General features: G+C 44.0%; 1 long non-coding RNA gene across 2 annotated transcripts; it reads left to right on the top strand.

Annotated features, from left to right (window-relative positions):
- Positions 1-12987: 12987 nt before the first annotated feature.
- Positions 12988-17034, top strand: LOC109370644. 2 transcript variants are annotated; one of them, XR_002120945.1, is made up of 3 exons: positions 12988-13434; positions 14691-14815; positions 15792-17034. It is a non-coding gene; the product is annotated as an uncharacterized LOC109370644 (long non-coding RNA). The 2 variants fall into 2 exon arrangements; XR_002120943.1 differs by having other exon boundaries at positions 12988-13588.
- The last annotated feature ends 3090 nt before the right edge of the window (positions 17035-20124 follow it).

Genomic DNA, 20124 nt, shown 5'->3' with positions numbered 1-20124 from the left:
CATATAATCAATGAATATACAGGTATTGTAATTAAGAAAAATACGAGCGAGTTTGGCTAAGCAGATTATTACAGTAAAAAGAATAGATAAAGGGCTTACCCTTATCCTGGGCTTGCTGGAAAACCCCAAAAGGAGAGATCTCCTGAAAGAGATCCCTCCCCAGTGGCAGTCAGCTCTTAAATGGGGTTTAGGAGAGGTGGAGTCAGGCTCCATCCCTTCCAGCAGCACAGCTGAATTACCTTCATCTGTGCTCCCAGGGCTGACTCATTGCTCACCTCATGTGGTCAATCAGAGGTTCAGGCCGTGATTCAGCAATTCCCATACAGACATGTTTGATGCTGAGGGCTGATTTGCCACAGCAAGATGTACTCCCTTGTAAGTGTGCAAGGAATCCAGGATGGCATCCTTCAGCCTGCAGGAAGGGCTTGCATGTATGGAACAGGGAGAACAGGTTCACTGCAAGCTGTTTGTGGCAACAACACCTTTTGTTCCTCACTAATGCTAGGGTCAAACTGTGTAAACTGTGTTCACGTGTTTAAGTCACATCAGAAACACAACACTGGAAGAATTTCTGCTGTACCTGAGTCCTAACCCTACAGCCAGCACACAGCAGGCTGGCTCTTGTCCTGCAGTCCCTTGTGTTCCTTCCATTCCTTTGGGCTCATCCCTTCCAGTAGCACTGATGTTCAGTTAGGACTGTGACTCTGTGGGCCATTTTCATCCCTCTGTCATGACCTGGCCAGAAAGCTTTGTCTTGTGTACTTCCACTGATCACTGAGTTATTTGTCTCTTTTCTGAGTGACTTTGATTATTATGTATAATAGCGTGTGGTTTCCATGGATTAAAAGCCTCTAATTCTATTTCATCCAACTCACCAACTGGCTGTTTCCTGCACGAGCCAGTAGCAGCTATGGCATGTATTACTACATATGATACGAAGGACTTCGTAATAAATATTTAGTGTTCCTTTAATCTCTCTGTTCTTATATCATGTTCTCCAGATAATCCTCTACTCCACCATGTACTATTTAATAATTCTTTTTCTGCCAGTCTGTTCTTCTCTTTCGCACAGATTCACATCCTCCTGCCCTGAGATGTGTTCTCTGTCAGCCTCTTTTACTGAACCCTCTTCAAGGTCCAGGGTTTTCATGACTGTGCTGTTAAAAGGAAAAACATTTGTTGCTTGTGTGATTTGTGAGGGACTCAAAGCTGCCTTGTGTTCACATCCCAGCCATTTGGTGCACTGCAAGGATTTTTCTTCCTGAACAGAGGCCAAAGGCTTTCAAGGCACAACATGCTGTGGTGCAGCAGGGCTGGTGATGCTCCTGGTTTTGTGCTGTCTGATCCTAAGCACGCTGTGCCCCTTGTTCTGTCTCAGCCACCACTTGGGTAAATTACCACCTTCAGTTGGGTCTCTTCACCCCCAAGGAACAAAGCATGCAAGAGATGTGAAGGGAATGTCAGCGATGAAAGGATGAGTGAAAGAACCTCAACAGACAGAGAGTACGTCTGTAATCCTGTGATGCTTCACTACTCAAAAGTTAGTTACTTGTACTGCAATTAAAAATATACTATAATTAACTAGTTCTACAAAACCTACTAATGAAATTATACCATAACTTAATACCAGGAAATAATGCTGAACTGAAGGCATCATCATCTATTAATAGCCTAGAGGTCCTGTTCTGAAAAGATCCCCAAATTCTTCTGGGGTGACGTTCAATGCCAACCTCCTTAAAGAACACTTGATGCACCTTAGTAGTATCTATTATAGTATATGGGATTTTAATTGCTTTATTATAAAAGAAAGCAATATTCACCCTTTTATGAATTTTGATTTAATGACTTTAGCACATTCATTATTAGTTCATTATGGTTCTGTGGAATTGAGGCCTCCTGAGTTAAAAGGATGTCCCCACACTAAGCTGGCCTCAATTAAATTGTAATCATATTGTGGTTAATCTCAAGGACTTGCTCTGTGAGCTCAGGAGGATGCAGGGGAGAAAGGCAATGAGGGGAAATCCTATTTGTGACAATTTGACCAGTTTCTCATCTGGGCCTGGAGACAGCAAGGGGTCACTGGCATGGTCCAGTAGGTGCCAGTGAAAACTTGGCATGGGGCTGGGGGTATCTTACACAGAGTCACTGCTGGACTGGGATCCATTTGTGTGTTCAAGTGGGAAGAACAGAGGAGCCTATTTGCAAAGTAAAACGTCTGTATTTAAAATGCTGTAGTTACTGGTGGAATGGCAGTGTTTCTGGGGAAGGACAGCTCATAACCAACAGTTCTGCCTCTGTCCCCTTGTTTCCCAGGCTGGACACACAAAAAAGCTGTTGAGCTTCTGTTGAGCTTTACGTCCATATTTGACCAAGGGGCCACGTTAAGAAAATGAGTAAGTTTTGATGATCTGGAAGAAGATGAGAAATTCAGCTTGCAAGTGATTTGGCTGTAATATTTCCTCTTTGATGTTCTGCCATACTGAACAGCATAATAGCCCTTCCAGAAGAACACTCCAAGCAGAGCTATTTTGGGATTACTTTTCTCCTTTAGCTTTCATCCTGTGGTTTTCCTGTATCTTCTTTTTATCTCTCCGATCTCAACGAAAATGTCTCAAGCTCTCACCAACCACTTCTAATGTTTCAAGATCCCTTCAAGCTTAGATCTTGGGTATAAATAAGAGGTCTTGTTAGTAAAGCTGGAGTGCTTTGTAACGATTGTTTGAAAGGCTTTACATTATTAGGCTTTTTTGATTTGACAGTGGAGCCAGCCCTCAAATCTGAGGCCCAAAGCAGAAGAAAACAGGGAGAAGCTGCATTCCTGTGTGTTGCAGAGCAATTATTTGTAATGTCGAGTTTAGGGAGGATTTCCTTGATATGTTTCCATTTAGAAAAGCAGATCCTCAGTGCTTAGAAAATTGAATAGCATCTTCAGTATTAGCCCATAATTTGATGTAATTTGAGCTAAGAGGTTGAAAGAAAAAAAAACAAAACACATTAACCTCCAAAGAGACTGGAATCCTGCATTCATGCAGTGGTCCTGTTAACATTTGGAAGAATAGCAGTTCCTAAGGTGCAGAAGGAGAGGTTTGTTTCTATGAGTGGAAAGTAAATCAAGTCTTAAAGGTCAGTTATCAGGAACAAACCTCACCAGATTTTGTGCCATATTGTTTAATTATAATGAACGATAATTACTATGGAAACATCAGTAACAGCACTAATGTCAATATTTCATAAAGCTTGTATAGATTGCAGGAATACGTTGGAAAGTGTTGTAGTTCATGGAATAGCAAAAAGCTGCTTGCAAAATGATGGCTCTGTGGCAATCACTCATGTAGAATTATTCACCATATTTCCAGGCTGTAGTGGTCTCTTCCTCAGCTTACAGCCACAACAGGTCATTCATTTTCTGCATTTCACAAGACTTTACCTTCCTGCTGGATGTTGCTGGTGAACAAAGATCAGGCCAGAAGCATTAGCTTTGCTGGATGAAACTCAATAATGTGCTCTTGGAGTTCTCTCCATTCGCTGTAAGAAATTCTCTCTTTCCTATGCCACTGAAAGCATTGTCTCACAAATGATTTAGCACCAAGGACCCAGCCTCTGAGTTCACCTGTAGAAAATACTCAGCACTGGCAGAACAGAGTCCAGAGAGAGAATGGATGAAGGGATGTTTCATTACTCTAAGAATATGTACGTATTTATGAGAGGAGCTCTGGTTGCAGAGCTCAAAGCAGTGACCGTTGGAGTGACTCAGTAGTCAGTTGTGTTCAGCATGGCCACAAATGTGTTGCCGCAGACAGAAAGCAAGAACTTCACCCTAAGAAACAAATGGGAAGAGCTGCATTGTGTAAAACACACCTTAGAGAGCAGAAATTCCTTGTTCTAACCCTCCTGCTGCAGGTTTTTGGGGTCAGGCCAACCTGTGTCTTCTGAGGCCAAATCCAAAAGCAATCTTGCTGCTTTCCTGTCCGCACAATAACTTATCCTTCATATCAACACAACATTAACAAGTTTTGTTTCTGAAATGATTGGAGAAAAGGAACATATTTCTGAGTACAAGTCTATGGGAAGCAATTGGAGTACTTCTTTTGCTTGTCCAGCTTCTGCCTGAGAATGTCTGGAGGTGGTGGTTCCTAATCTTGTGGCTTTTAAGTTGTCCATTCCATCCACTCCCTGTGTGGTTACTGAGGTGGATGCTTCCCCCTACTGAGATTCATGTACGAGTAGGTCCACAACTCATCCATTTTTTTCTGAAAATATCATTGCAAAACAAATTTAGATGATGTGGTTTCCAGTGAAAAGGCACAAGATTAACAAATTGCAGTTAGTTCTCACGCAGCAAATGTGTTCTTCACTATTTATGCAACTTCACGACGTGCTTTTTGATACAAATGGTTATAGCTGCTTTAAAGAGTCTCATTCCCAGAGTGTAGCAGAAGGCAGCGGAGTTGCTTGTGTGTCAGCTTTCTGCCTGCTGCTGCCTGGCACTTGGGAATTCAAACAGAGATGTGTTTGCAGAGAAGAGTTCCCCACGGCACATTTACATTTCACAGAACAGCCAGACCAACATCCTTCCCCTTTTTCCTGCCATACCCTCAGGCTGGAAACTGCAAGGGGGGAGGACACTGAGCATCACAAGTCACTGGCTCCAAGGCAGCTATGCCTATGCCAGGGCTTTCTCTGAGACCGAGCTGTGTTTTGCTTTCCAGGCCATGTGTGCCTGCAGATGCAGAATGTAGTCGTAGTACTTGCATGTTCCACATGCCCTGGAGTGATCACCAAACTCCTCCGAAGAGAAATTGTTGTCTCACCATTTGTGCATGCGTGTTTAATTCTGAGTTTAACGGGCTTAGAGAGGAGCAGGTAGAGAAAATGCTGGTGAGAGATGGATGCAGTCAAGCATTGTCTCTACTTTTGATTAGTTTGCAAAGGTGAGTAATTGAATCCAGCAGCCTTCCTGTGCTGTTGCCTTCGTCTTTCATCTTGTCCTGGGCATCCCTTACCAAGTGTACACATTCCTGCACTTTGGTCCGTAGAGTAGAGCCAGTAGAGTCATTTCTGTAAAGAGACTGCACTGCCTTTTTCCCTCAGTAAGCTTTAAAAAGATAAAAATTATCGTATTATAGGTGCTTTGGTCATGAAGAGAAAATGATGCTAGATATGAACAGAAGAAACTCCTCTTATCCCTGAGAATTTTTAGCACTGAATTAATTCCCCTATCTCATGGCACATTAATGGGAAGGCTCTCAGCTCTGCGTTAGGCAGAGGTCTACATTTGCATTTAGATGGAGCTATTTTAAGGATTGTAGTATACATAGGGGCCTGTATCACATTTACAATAGAATCTGTAAGATAAAATTAATATCTAGTAAGTGGTTGTTTTTCCAGTTTTGTTATAATCAGAACCAGTAACTCAAGTGGCATAATGTGACATAATAAATACGAGAGTCGTTCACTTGAGAGATATCTTATCCACCCACGAGGAGGAACACACTCCTTAACCAGTGAAGTGGGCTGTATTTTTTCCCTTTCACAAGACAGCTGTGAAGCACTGCATGCAGGCTGTTCCTGCCTATGTTACCCTGAAGACTTCCCACTTGAGCAAAACAACCTGCTGTCTCACCAAAAGAAAGTGCTTTTTCTCCACCGTGCAGGAAACAACAGTGGGAGGGCTGGTGTCATGTGGAGCAGCACAGGGACCTCAAATCCTTCCATTCATCTCTTCCCACAGATGGATTCTCATAGGCATTCCTCATACCTGCCTGCCAGAGGTCTGAGCTAAGTCATTGCTGCTGGTTTGGATGTTTGTTCCCTGCTAAAGGAGCTGCACGGCGTCATGTGTTTGTTCTGGTGGCTTCTCATGAAGCAATGATGAGCAATCAATGGATTTTGATTCAAATCCAATCTGCTTTTCCTGATGTAAATTAGCCATCAGAGAAAGGTCCCTCGACAGGTTGATCCTGAAATAATTCACAGAAAGCCATTGGAAATTGTGGTGGAGAAAGCACTCCCAAAAGAGAAATGCTGCTCAGGTAGTGCTGAAGGGGCTTCTCAAGGAGGACTTCTGCATGATGCTTCTCAAAACTGTGCTGTTGAGCCAAAAGGAAAATTGCGCTGACTTTGCTGCCTCTTTTTCTAGGAAAACTCAGCCAGGATTTTGCACTCTATGTACTTTCCAGCTTCTTGTCAGAGATGGATCTGATAGTGGTCACTTAAGGTTACTTTCAAGGCTTGTAGTAAATGGATATTTTTTTTTGCACTTTGAAAGAAATGCTGAAAAGCCCCTTTTTTCATCGTGATCTTTTGAAACAATTTCCTGAACGATGACAATCCAAAACATTCTGAACTAAACCCACATTTCAGGCGGATTGAAACCCTTCACAAACTTGAAATGTTTCATAGTTCTGTCATATTCTAAATCATGGAAGTCATGCGTGTCCCATCCCTGGATGTCCCAAGGCCTTGAATGCCTTGAATGGGACCTTGGGCAACCTGCTCCAGAGACAGATTTAGTGGTTGGCAACCATGCCTATAGCAGGAGAGTTGGAACTAGATGATCTTTAAGGTTCCTTCCGACCTGAGCCATTCTATGATTCTATAATGGCTAAACGATGAGAAAATGTGAAGGTCACTGTGACAGTTGACACCAATATGTTTCTAACTTACTGAAAGCTCTTTCGACTTTTTTAGTGAACTTCAGCCAAAATTGCTAAGTTGCCAGACGAGCTTCCATGTATAGCAAACAAGCATTGCCTCATGGAAAGCCCCTATGGGAAGAACTCAGAGTGCGGGGGGCATCTGCGTTCTGTCTCACCAGACATTGCCCAGATGATGGGGGGAATTAAAAATTTATCTCCCAAGAACACATTATCAGCATTCCCAGGAGCTGCACCTTGCAGAGACCCGTTTGCCAGCTCATTTTGGTGCTGACAGCTGTGAGAATGCTTCTATTTCAGCGGGAGAGCAGAGCTGTGGATTCCCAGCCCTGGCTGCCCCACACTGTGCTGGGGACTGCTGTGGCTCTGAGCCCTTGGCTGAAGGCAGACCTGGGATTCACCCAGACCTAGGACTGAGACTGAAACCCAGATCAAAAGCCTATATATCTTTTTTTTTTTCAAGGGAACCCGTAGTGCTAAGAATCAGACTAGTGGGCGATAATCCTCTAGACTTACATGAAAAATCAAATGAATGCATGGGAAAACATAGATAACAGGGGAAAAGCTTGTTTTGGTCTAGTTTGCCTAACAAGAAGGGAAGAATAGTGAGACATGTCAAATTGACTTTGCAGAGCAGGTTAACACCAGATACTTGTTTATCCTTGGAGATTTCTCAAATCCAGCAGATTTCAGCACTGCCTAATGAAAGCTAAGGGAAGAGAGGGAAATGGAGCATGTACAGTTCAGAGGAGGGGAAGATGCAGATGAAAACAAATGAAAAGCCTTTCTCCTTCATGTTTCAAGTGCCAAATTATGCTTGACATTTCAATTTCCCCAAGGCGCGCTGCTGTAAAATCGTCTTGAACTCTCCTCAAAGTGTTAAAGCTTCCATCAGCTCTTCCAGCGGAATCAAACAGGTCTGACTCAGTTCTGTCCTGGGTGTGAAATGGAATCATTATTATAACACCGCACGACCGGAATTTAGAAAAAGCTCCAAATGTCCTTAGTGTTTTCATGGATGGGCTTCACAATCGGCTTTGCCCAAGGGCACGATGCAGTTGCTGTGCTGAGCACTTTGTCACTCAGGTGGAGATGATGGGGTTGGGGACTCGCACATGGCTTTTTTGTAACTCTTTTGAGAATTCAGGGCTTTTATTACTTGTGTATCGTTCATATGTGGCTTTTTTTTCACATGGAGATCTGCAGTTCTGTGTCTAGCCAGGTCTTGGGTCCTTCAGAGCTCTGCAGGAGAAATCAGTAACGACTGAAGTTCTCACCGTTTCTCTGCATTCCAACATTTTTAGGAAGCTTTGAAAGCCTGAATATTTGAAGTGTTTTGACCATGTCCCCAGTGAAAAATATTGAGAGCAGAGGAAGGATGGAAATGCTGCTTTTTCATGATCTGCTCTATTGGCACGTTTTGTTTCTTTTCCCGATCAGCTCTATTGGCACATTTTGTTTTTCCTCAGCTTGTTTTCTTTGAAAGCTCAGCAAAACTTTCAGTCGCACAAATTTCCCTGAGTTCCATCACTGCATGCAGACTTCTGGGGGAGATGCTGAGCTTACTGTGCTGTCAGTACCAGACAATCAAAAACAATCCTCCTCCTCCACGAGTGGGATTAATTGTGACCCAGCTTTTCGAGAGACCTCACTGAATTGGATGCTTTAAAAAATATACCCTTGGGCTGTGGTTGCTGAGCACTTGAGAAGGCCTGTGATTGATGATATGGTCATTATGGGCATGATTAAGAGCAGTCAGGATTTACATTCACCACCTCGGCCTTTCCTAGTGTCTGCCAAGCTGTGGTCTGGAGACCACCAGTGCAGCACACAACATGACTGTGTGTGGGGAGGCAGTGGGGGGCTGGAGTGCCTTGGCTGGCAGCATGATGCTGGCTCTCTCCTTTGATTGCAGCTGATGAATAGTGCTTTAAAAGCTAGGAATATGTTAAACATTCCTATACAGTCCGAGGACCAGAACCACAGCTGTGCCCTGTTCACAATGGGTGTAGCTGAAGAATGAAGAGGAAGGAGAGGAGACAGCTTTTAACTTAAGGTGAGCTACAGATTCTGCCATCTTGGGAAGCTGTCGGGGTGCAGGCAGTGGTCCTCTGGCACTGCAGGGAGCCAAGCAGATCCCTTCACCACTATTTCATGAATTTTTATGCCACTCAACTCAGAAGCCACCTGGGGTTAGGTGAGAGAAACATGCAACTATCTCTGTGTGACATGGCAGGTCTTCTCTAGCATCTGTTCTTCCCTTTTTCATAGCACTGGTCATTAATAACAGAACTAAAACTTCCATTACACGACTCCTGACTTGACGTTCATGCCAGGGCATTCATTGCAATTACCCTTGATTTGAGAGCAGCCGTTAAAGGAAATAAAAATGACAGCTTTGGAGCAGTCCTGTTGTGCAGCATGATGGCTCTTGGCAACAGGAGACCTAATCACCCTCCTGAAGGCTGCTATTCCAACGTGGGATCTGAACAGACAAGGTACCAAATGATTCTGTTTCCCTCTGAGAGGGTTGCCAAGGCCTGAGGAAGGGTGACCATAAATCAGTGATGCTCTGCTGTCACAGCAGGAGTGTCACTGTCTGTGCTGCCATCCGTTGAGAACTGGACAGGCAGAGGAAGCTGGTGAGGTTCAAAGGGGAAAGTGCAGAGTCCTGGACCTGGGGAGGAACAACTGTGAGCATCAGTACAGGTTAGGGAATGACCTGCTGGAGAGAAGCTCTGCAGAGAAGGATGACCTGGTGTTAGGACAACAGGGAGACCATGAGCCAGGAGTGTGCCCTGATGGTCAAGAAGGCCAACGGTGTCCTAGGGTGCATTGCAAGGGATGTGGCCAGCAGGGCAAGGGAGGTGATCCTCCTCCTCTGCTCTGCCCTGGGGAGGCCACATTTGGAGTGCTGTGTGCAGTTCTGGGCTCTTCAGTTCAAGTAAGAGGGAATTGCTGGAGAGAGTTCAGCGGAGGGCTACAGAGATGGTGGAGGCCTGGAGCATCTCTTGTATGAGGAGAGGCTGAGAGTCCTGGGGCTGTCCAGCCTGGAGAAGACTGAGCGGAGATCTTATCAGTACTTCTAAATATCTAAAGGGAGAGAGTGGAGTGCATGAGGCCAGGCTCTTTTCAGTGGTGCCCAATGACAGAACAAGGGGCAGCGGGCACAAACTGGAACACTGGAAGTTCCATATGAATACGGAATATGAATTCTTTACTATGAGGGTGCCAAAGCCCTGAAACTGGCTACCCACAGAGGTGGGACAATCTTCCCTGGAGATATTCAGAATCCTCCTAGATGCTTTCCTGTGCAACCTGCGTTAGCAGGGGGGGCTGGACTAGGGGATCTCCAGAGGTCTCCTCCAACCCCTACCATTCTGTGATTCTGTGATGTGAAGGCACACTGATGGCCAGCCATGTCTCAGGCTGTGCCCTGCCTGCTGGCTGTTTGGACAAAATCCAAGGAAGAGGTAGAGATGTTCTGCACAGTGCAGTGCAGGAGATGGGGGAACTTGCTGTTTGCAGGGAGGCATGAGAGACTGCTCCTTCCCACCTGTCTGTTCTCCTTAACTTGTTAGCTTCAGTACCCTTTGCTCCCCAGCCAACCCCCCTTGCCCCCAAAAGGTTACATCAGGCAGGTTGGCTTGGCACAAGGCAGCAGGCTCTGCCATGACAGATCTTCAAGCTATAATGATAAATTATGCTCCATTGCCCAGTCCTTTTGGAAAGAAATTTTAATGTGGATTAAAATAAAAGAGGTTTGATAGATGCTGGAAATGTCTCCCTTTGGCTGTTAAAGAAAAAAAATATCTGAATGCCAATAATATTTCTGCTGAGAATTAAAATAATTGGTATTTAAATAGTATTCTGAGCAGAATTGCGATTGCCTGGGAAAGCCAACCCCAGAAGCAAGATCTCCTCTTGTCTTTAAGAGCTCAGCCAGGCTTGGAAACTTAAAAAGAAACTTGAGTTATTGGGAATTTAAAACATGCCCTTGCTTTGACTTGAATGCAACATCAAAGCAAGAGGCTATGTGTTCCTGAAAAAACTGCTGCTCTGCTTTCCTAGCTGATAAATGCTGCTTCTCTGCTGATTTTATTAGCTCTGCTATCCCAGCATCATCTCCATCCACAAATGCCTTTCCAGTGTGTTCAAAGGAAGGAATCAGTTTTGCCCTCTCAGAGGAAGAGCTAACACAACCCTAACAATGCCAGGAGATAAAGGAGGCTGCATGGTTTCCCCCTGATGCTGGGCAGCAGTGATGCTGGGCAGCAGTGATGAGAGTTGAGAGGGTCCTTTGTACCAAAGGAGGTGTTAAATCCATCACCCACTGTGTGGTTACACTGTCCCATAGCTGTGGTATTTCCTGCATTCGTGAGCTGCTGGCAGAATCCCGTACCCTTCCCAGGATGCAGCACTTTCAAATGGATGTTATGTTCCCCTCTCCCTCCCCTGTGCACCCAAGATCTCCAGCCAAGAAAGGCAGAATCCCTGTTTCATCTTAGGTTGCACAAATTGCACCTTATACTGGCAGAGTTTCTTTGAGATGAGCTCCAACCATCTGTACACGTTATCACAGAATCGTTTGAGATGGAAGGGACTTTTAAAGGTCTAAGTCCCCTTCAGTGAACAGGGACATCCAGAGCTCCATCAGGTGCTCAGAGCCCCTCCAGGCTGACCCGGAATGCCTCCAGGGACAGGGCATCTACCAGTGATATACTGCTGCTTGTTTGCTGTCCTGCTTCTTCCCAAATCCCACATCTTTCTGTTGTACACCTGTTTCCCATGCAGATCTGGTATTTAAGCCTTTGGAAAGCACATCTCACAGAACACTGTTATTCCCACAGTTCTCATTCAGCTCTTCCAGCATGTGTTTGTGACCCCAGCAGATGACTGTGCTAATGGGATCTCACTGATGCCAAATACCAGCAGAGGTTTCTCTGTGTCAGATCAACTGGGAGCCCTGAAGGATTTCTCATGTTTCAAGCAGTGAGGTTCACTGGCCTGACAACAAACATCTTCTTACCAAAGTCCTCATTGCCCATAAGAGATTTGGGACTGAATAGGACTGGGTAGGCCTGAGAGCATCACACAAGACACAGCAGGACAGAGCCATACAGCTGACTGGAGCAGAGCCACTGGGGCTCTGTGTGCAGCACTGCATGCGGTGTACGGACATACCCGACAGTTCTCATGTCAGCAATGACTACTGTGAAATGTCTCCCTTTGCCTTGAAATCATCACCGTTTTATGTAATAGCAGCAGCTCCAGTCCCCAGCTGAGATCAGAAGTCCATTAAGTGCTTAAAATTGTGTGAATGCACAGGATGAGGACATGCACTCCTGACCAGCTCCACGCTGCCTATTGCCTTGCTAATCTTATTAATCCCATCCTGCTCAGATCCTCTTCCATTTATAGGCTCCTACAATACAGATAGAGGTAACCTCCAGAAGTTGTCTGCTCGGGGCCAGTAGGTATTTTGGGCTACTCTAACTTTCTCATTCTATTTGCATTCTCTAGAATTAAAGAGCTTAACCTCACGGAGCTGCTACTGGCTGATTTTATAGATTAAACCTAGGAATTACATGTTAAATTCATTATTAGTTCAAATGGGAAATAATTCCACCAAAGAGAGTGGAAATTACTAACTCAGGGGAAGCAGTTATCTAACATTTCCTTTCTAAGGAAATAGAGAAAGAAACCTTGCTTCTACAGTAACATCCCTTGCTTCTTTTTTTTTTCCCTTAACATAATTCTAGTGATAGCTGTAGGATTATTTCTAGTACAGAAAAGCTGGAAATGCACAAATGCTCTATTCATGGTGAAGTGGCTTATATAAACCCAGACTGGGGTCAAGTGAACACAGAGAGAGAAAAAAGGAGTTGTGTATCAGATAAATAGTCCTGAAGAGGAAATGTCAATGGAGAGGTTTGTGAAAGTAGGAGCACAGGACTTAGCAGCCCATTGAATTGTAGGAGATATTTTCGTTTCTATCTGATGACTGAATGAACTGGAGCCAGCACCTGCCAATGGCAACATAACTTAGTTATTGTGGCTTGCAAACAACAGAAAGCCTTCCTGGAGCCATTCAGTGTATCCAAGTAGAGGCAGGGTTGTCATGAGAGAACGGCAAGGAGTTTGTGCTTAAGGAAATGAACAAATCTCCTTCTGAATCCTAGAAATAATGAGTGGTTCCATGTGCAGTGGGGTGATTTAAAGATCCCTAGTTCATTCATACAGACAATTTATTTGCATGTCAATGAGACTCTAAATTCTGATTCTTAATAACTAAAAATACCATATTTTTACTTTGTTTTTTTAGTCCTCAAAGAACTGAATCTGTAACTGCGTTAAAAGGTTAGGGAATTGAATCCCAGAGTCTCAGAGGGGCTATTTCAAGTCCTCAGCCAACCAAAGTTGAACTGTACACCTATGGCAACCTAATTCCCAGCCCTGAGCTTCACCTCATCGCGGGTCACAGAAACAACAACTTCAGAATACCTGGAATGATGATGGAGTGATGATGTGACCTTTTGCACTGTGGGGGAGGCATTCCGTGCTCTGATGGTCGTGGGCTCCTGTTGACTCCAATCTCCCCCATCATCACCGAAGACCATTTTTTGTGGCAAGCTATTAGAGAAGAAAAGGAATAAGCTCAGCCTGCTGCCTCCTCCTGAGCACACTGCCTGAGAGCCAACGGCCCGGACCACAGGAGGCTTCCAGATGCTGGCGGAGAAGCAGGAATCATTACAACGGAGCAGAGCCCCACACAGAGGTGGAAAGATCCTCTTAGCGCTCATTAATTGTAATTTTCAGGATTAATGCAAAAGATTTGGCAGCTTGACAGGAGGGAGTTTTAACACAGATAATTCACCGCAGCTCACTGGAGCTGAGGACAGGGTCACTGTCCCCCTGCCACAATGCAACAGGTAAAGACAAGGACAGAGGTAACTAGACAGGGAACGGGCACATAAAGCACCCAATATGTCAAAAGATGTATTTTACACGGGGCAGTGTAAATATTCATGTGATTTATTAGAGCAGCAGACTGTTCATTGATGGCTCTATTGAATTGAGGGTTATTTAGCAGGGAGATCAATACGGGATCAGGGAGCCAAAGCCTGTGAAAGCATCTGAAGTAGAAGTACATTTTGCAGTGTGAAGTCACTTAACTGCTGCTTAAACCTTAGCATGGATTCACCCTGTGTATATTTTAGTGCTGGAGCAAAGGACACTCTTCCAGGGGCTCAATCCATGCTGTTTGGTGCACTCGACATGCTGGATTTTGGCAACCTGGAGGGCAGTTTCTGTTGTGCAGGGTGAAATCCAAAGCACAACTCCAGGTCAGTGCCGTTATATCCCCTGTTCACAAGCCAGCCTTGTGCTAGATCACAATTCAAGGCTCAAATCTGTTGACTTTTTGTGCTTTTGTAAGTATTGGTTTTCACTCTCCATCATTTTTTATTACGCTTATTCCTTCAGAAGAAAATATCTCAAATGTCCCTAATCTTTTTTAGCATGGAATTTTAGATTCTAATGGGCTTGTTTTAATTTGCACACATTCTTGTTAATACTGAATCTGTTTAACGTGAGTTAAACCAAAAAGCCTGTAATGGTAATTCAAAACATAAAACTCTAGTGCAATTCTGTAAGAATTCCCTGTTAATATTCTTAAGGCTTTTTAATGGTTATTTTAAGTAGGCATTGGTATTAGCAGAAACATCACACAAATTAAAATTAGGCTCTTGGTGACTATTTAAAAATGAATATTCACAGACTCTTCAGCATGAAATTAAATCTAGTTACATTTGATGCTGCTGGTATATTTTTAGTGAAGAAAGATAGCACTGCCAGTGAACTTGCTATCGATACCTAATTTATAACAACACGATGATTGTAATGACTAGATTTATATAGCATAGCCTGGGAGCTTGTATCAGGCTTTAAATCTATGAGATGAAGCTTGAGCCAGTAGTTGAATGGTGGAATTAGGGTTGAGGACTTCAGATTAATCTAGAAATCTTGTTCCAGGTTGGGTAGATTACAACCCTGCCATGCGTACTGCAATCATCACTATGCTCTGCAATGAAAGAGCTGCCTTTGAAGCTTTGGGATCACCCTCCATCAGGCCCTATTAGAAATCCACATCTTTGTATGTAAGTCCAGGGCTTTGCTTTGGGGTCATCTCTGTGTCACGTCCACTTCTGGACTCACAAAGGTACACGTGTCCTTTGCATTTGGCTGCAGGCTGTGCTTTCACCTGCTGTTGGGAGCTGGTGGAGCTTCTGCTCCATTGTTTAATGAAGTCCTCAGTAAAAAATATCAGTGAGGAACATTAATTTCTTCACAAATCAGTCTTTCCTCATCCTTTGCTAGACTTTACCAAATTATTTCCTTATTCTCTTTTTCTTCTGAATATACAGAACTAAGCTCGGCATTATAAAACCCAGATTACCATCCCTAAGTAGTGTGGCAACAAAACACGCTTAAAATTAAATGCATGCAAATCCACACAAAGTCCATGGGATTGAAGCAGATGGTAAAAATTAAGCAAAAAGTTAAATCCTGAAGGGATGGCTTTAGGAACACGCTTGGGATGAAGTGATGAGGAAGTGATGAGGAAATGCAATCCCTACCTACCATACAAATACAATTCCATGGCCCCCTGCCTGTTGCTATCATCCTGGGACTACAGATTCCAAATCTGCCCAGCTTTTCTGTTTCATTTTGATGATAACACCTTGTGCCTCCCCTCAGGCTTCTGAAATAAGACAGCACTTTCCGTGATATATCTTGGAGCCATTAAGCCACAAAAGCTGAGTGCCGTCTTTCTGCTGATGTACACTACAAGGACCTGTCATTCCACTGATATAGTACAGCGTGAGAATGGTCTCCCTTCAAAATACATCACCAGGGCAATGGCATTTTGAGTTATATGGTGCCAGGAAGGAAAGTATCTGAACCATTCACAAATGTAGACAAGATAGGGTCAAAAAACATCTTTAGTTTTCAAGTGGGCAGCTGGACCAGCAGAAGAGCAATTAAAAATTGGTTTAAAGTCATCATCATTGAATGGGAAGAAATGGGTTGCAGCACTTTTACTTGCTTTCTGTCCCTAATTTCCATTTGCAGAAGGGACCACCAGGTGTTAGAGCCTTGAAGTCATAGCTGGATACCTTCCGTGGAGGCATTGGAGTCCCAGTGCCAATCCCATCACCTGTTTCCTCTTCTGCTAAGCTCAGAGTCATGGCTTGCACTTCTCCCTTCCCTGTACATGGGCAATGTTCTGCCTGTGTGATGTGCTCCCATATCATTAAAAAGCAAATGGTAAAACATATTTGCTCTGTACTGCCTTGGCTTCACAAACTCTCTTCCCCTGGCTCACTCCACTGCTGTGAGCAGCCACACTAGTGCCAGCAGCTCTGCCTGTAACAGCAACAATATTCACTGCTTAAATATTTGCAGGATCACTGTCTGAATTGGCATTCTTTCCAAAGCTATCTGGGCTCCATGAAAAACTCGTGGAATAAACACAGTAACACAGGGCCAGCTCCTCAGCTAGTGCTAGTCAGTTTGCTTCTGTGTAAGCCAAATTGAGGATCCGCTCTTCCTCGTGTCTGCCTAAGATATGCAAGAAAATGAACAATGCTAGCAAATGTACATGCACTTCAGTGGTGAATTGGTGCATCTTTTCATTTATTGTCTTGATTTTTCTGTTTTCTACTGCTGGGAAATTATGCAAATATTTCTCGTACTAGAGAAGAATACCAATAATTAAGAAATGTGCAGCTTGGATTTGAAATGATGTCGTGAATCCCATAGCAAAGTTCTCATGCAGCAGCACATTAACAGCTGTGATGACTGCTATGTGACACAAGGGCTGGATTTCAGCCCCCAAGAAGGTCACTGTGCATTGTTTGTTTGGCACTTATATGGAAAAAAATAGCAGAAAAAGAGAGCAGGGCACAAGACCTTGGCCAGTTTTCCGACGTGTTTGTGCAGGAGTCGTTAAACAGCATCATCTCTTAGGGGAAGAGAAGGAGGCCATGTGGCTCTGGTATTGGGCCAACTCAGACAAAAGGTGTCACCTCGCTGTCTTCATGGGGACAAGCACTGATTGGCAGGAATGGCAAACAAACTTTTTGCAGGTAACATCCTTGAAGGCCAAAGAAGTTCTGGGTACTGTAACAGGGCACCTATGGCCCTAGGCAATAGGGATCTCAGCTTTAGTTCATAGAATCATAGAACCGTTTCAGATGGAAGGGATTCTTAAAGGCCATCTTGTCCAATGCCCTGCAATGCACAGGGACACCCACAGCTCCATCGGTGCTCAGAACCCCACCCAGCCTGACTTTAATGTCTCCAGGGATGGGGAGCTACCACCTTTCTGAGCAACCTGTGCCAAGGCCTCACCACCCTTATCATAAAAAATGTTCTCCTTATACCCAGCCTAAATCTCTCCTCTTCTACTTTGAAACCATTTCCCCTCATTGTATCACAAAAGACCCCGCTAAAGAGTCTGCTTGAGTCCAGAGACAACTACTTTTATTTACAGATATTGGAATTTCTACCCAAGGAGAAAAAAAGGGAAAATTACAAGGAAGTTGCTTGCCATGTGGATGAGCTTCAGGACCAAGTCATGAGTAGCCTTCCTCCTGCTCTGTGTTGCCAAAAGAGCCCAGCTGTGCTCGTGTGCAGCTCACCTCAACATCCACCTGTTGATGGCAGCTGAAAATCTAGTTATGGAAGTAGAGTAGGTCACTGCTTGGCCCTAGATATACTTAGCACAAGGTAGGTTATTTTCAACTACAGCAGGCGGTTGTATTTGCATAGTCTCCGTGTAATTTATTGAAATCTGTGAGACTCTTAACCAGGGAGCCACATTAGTGAATGGATATTAACCTGGGAACCTCTACAAAAACTTTACCTGGCCTTCCCGCTATATATATTTTTCACTCAATACCATCCTGTTACTGAGCAGCTTAATTCTCTTATGGGCACAGTTGCCAACCCAGTTTCCAGGGCGGACACGTGCCCCAGGATTTATTTTATTCCATTTAAGTAACTATGGCCAGTTTTCATAATTTGAGGAGGTGAAATTGCCCGTTCCCTGAGGCACTCTAACAAATGAGATCAGAAGTCCAATGAATTCATGTCTTGCAATGCTTTTCAGTTCAATTACGTGTATCTATGTGCAACTGATAACGCCACGATCAGTTCAAATAGTATCTTTGCAAGTGTGAAAGGCTGCAAATTAAAGTCTATTTCACATCAGTATCCAACATGTTACTGGAAAGATTAAAAGGAAAATTTTCTAGGGACAAGGGATGAACAATTAATGAGGCCTGGAGTGACTCTGAAACAGGTAGCAAAGAAAAACAACTGTAAAAAGAGAAACCATCAGAAGTGAGCAGCTTGGTGCCAAGTTGCAGAAGGAGATTAGTGGTGAATCTCACTAGATCCATTAGCGTTTGTGAAGTACTCGTGGAGTAGATCAATGAGCATCACAGTAACTCCCAGGAGGAAGTGAATTAAAAGCTTTTTCTTCTTCTTTTTCCTTTTTTTTTTTAATGGTGGGAAGCAAATAAAGCAGAGCTTGCACAGTGACTGGTGAGACTAAACCAAGGCACTGGATGGGCACCTGGTCAGGGACTGCTGGCTGTCCCCATTCAAGTTAGGTTATAATCAAGTATGAAAGTAAGCGGCCACTTAAAGCTTTGACATAGCGAAAACAGTGATTTTAAGTGACTTTAAGTCAATCAGTTTTTAGCTTTAGTTGCCTTATTTGAGACTCTGGGCATTTGGCATGGGTGGCAATTTGTATGCAGGCAAAAAACTTCAGCTTGTTTTTAGTGGCAGCAATAAGAAGGTGCTGAAGTCCTGAGAGCCACCTTAAAAAGGCATCTCCAGACCTTCAGGTTGCTCCGGCACAGCACCGCTGCAGCTTCCCCAGTGCTCTTGATTTACACCAGTTGAACATCTGGCCCATATGCTTTGTATTATTAAATACTTCTGCGATTATTATGTGAGCAATTAAGATTCATGGAAATGAAAAAGCAGGCTATGAATTGTGCCTTCACTGCGGTTCGGGAGGAATTGCTTAGGCAAACTGCTGCCTTTTACTGTAGCTGTGCAGTTTTTTGTGTATGTTTTTTTTCTAGAAATCAGACTTAAGTGTCAATGAGACCTCAGATTTTCTTCATCTGGGAAGGATCAGCTTCACCACCACCATGTTTCCCCACCTTGTTCTTCAAGCTGCAATCCTGCAGCATATCCCAAACCAGTGCTGATGCTGGAGGGTACAGGAAGCCTTTTCCCAGCCAGCCTACTTCTCTCCCTCACTGCCCTTGAGATCTCCAACTTCTTACCCTATCCGCCCCTGCCAGACAGAGGACTGTGATCTTCCTCTGCCCGGCAGCCTTTCTTTGTATACAAAGCTTGTTATGTTGCTCATCTGTTCTGTGCAATGTTCAGCCTGGTCAATCGTGCTGGAATTCAATACTGACAAAGTCCAGACAAGCCCAAGTAAATGTTAACACTCCAAACTCTTTATTGTTTTTTTCTTTCTTTAAACCTGATTCCCTTTCATGGTTTGCTGCTGGAGTATAGAAGTACATCCAGCCAGAACAGAACAAGCTCCATCTTTCAGTATCAGAGATGAAAGGAATAGAGTGAGATCACATTTTGCAAACCTGAGAAGATTTGAAAATCCCTCTCCTGCTATTTCTGGAAAAGAAGTCAATGACAGGTCAAGATTATCTTCATTAACAGTATGAGAAGAAGTGCTGGCTGCAAGTTTTGTTTCACCTGAAACGCAGCGTTCAACAGCTGGGTTTCCTCATCTAAAATAATCAAAAATTCTTGGCCACGCATAAAATCGTCTTCTGGTAGAATGTAATGGCACTTGCCAGTATGATGTGCAGAATAGCAGGGTGACCTTCTAACATCACCATCCCCAGGGCCTGATGTGACACTGCTTAACAGATGCTTGGTGACTTGAAGGTCCCGAAGTTACAGCTTTGCATATAGGCACAAGTCACCATTCCTATTAAGGGCTGAGGAGAGACAGATTTGGCTTTTATCCCACTTCTCAGACATGTCATGATGTAACGGACTGCTCTGAAGGGGAGGTCACTGTTCTTCAGGAGAGCTGTTACAACATGGGGAATAGATCTGCCGAGCTGATCCAGGTGTACTGGCTCTGATGGGAGCCAGGAGAGAAACAAAACAGGTATTTGGGGGCTGCAGTGCAGATTAGAGCTTGGCTAAACCTCACCAGCATGAAACATGACCAAGAACACCCTATCCAAAACACTCCTCCCTTTTTAGATATTCAGCATGTCGGTTGGGAAGGGTTGTGACATAGGGTTTCGTCTTATAGCCCATAGATTTAAAGAAGGTCAACAAAACTGTTAAGGCTCTGAAACATCCCCCTTCCCTTCCCTTCCCTTCCCTTCCCTTCCCA

The sequence above is a fragment of the Meleagris gallopavo genome, chromosome 21, assembly GCF_000146605.3.
Source record: "Meleagris gallopavo isolate NT-WF06-2002-E0010 breed Aviagen turkey brand Nicholas breeding stock chromosome 21, Turkey_5.1, whole genome shotgun sequence".
NCBI lineage: Eukaryota > Metazoa > Chordata > Aves > Galliformes > Phasianidae > Meleagris > Meleagris gallopavo.
Note: the sequence above shows the minus strand (reverse complement) of the source record. Positions and strands in the feature narration are given on the sequence as shown.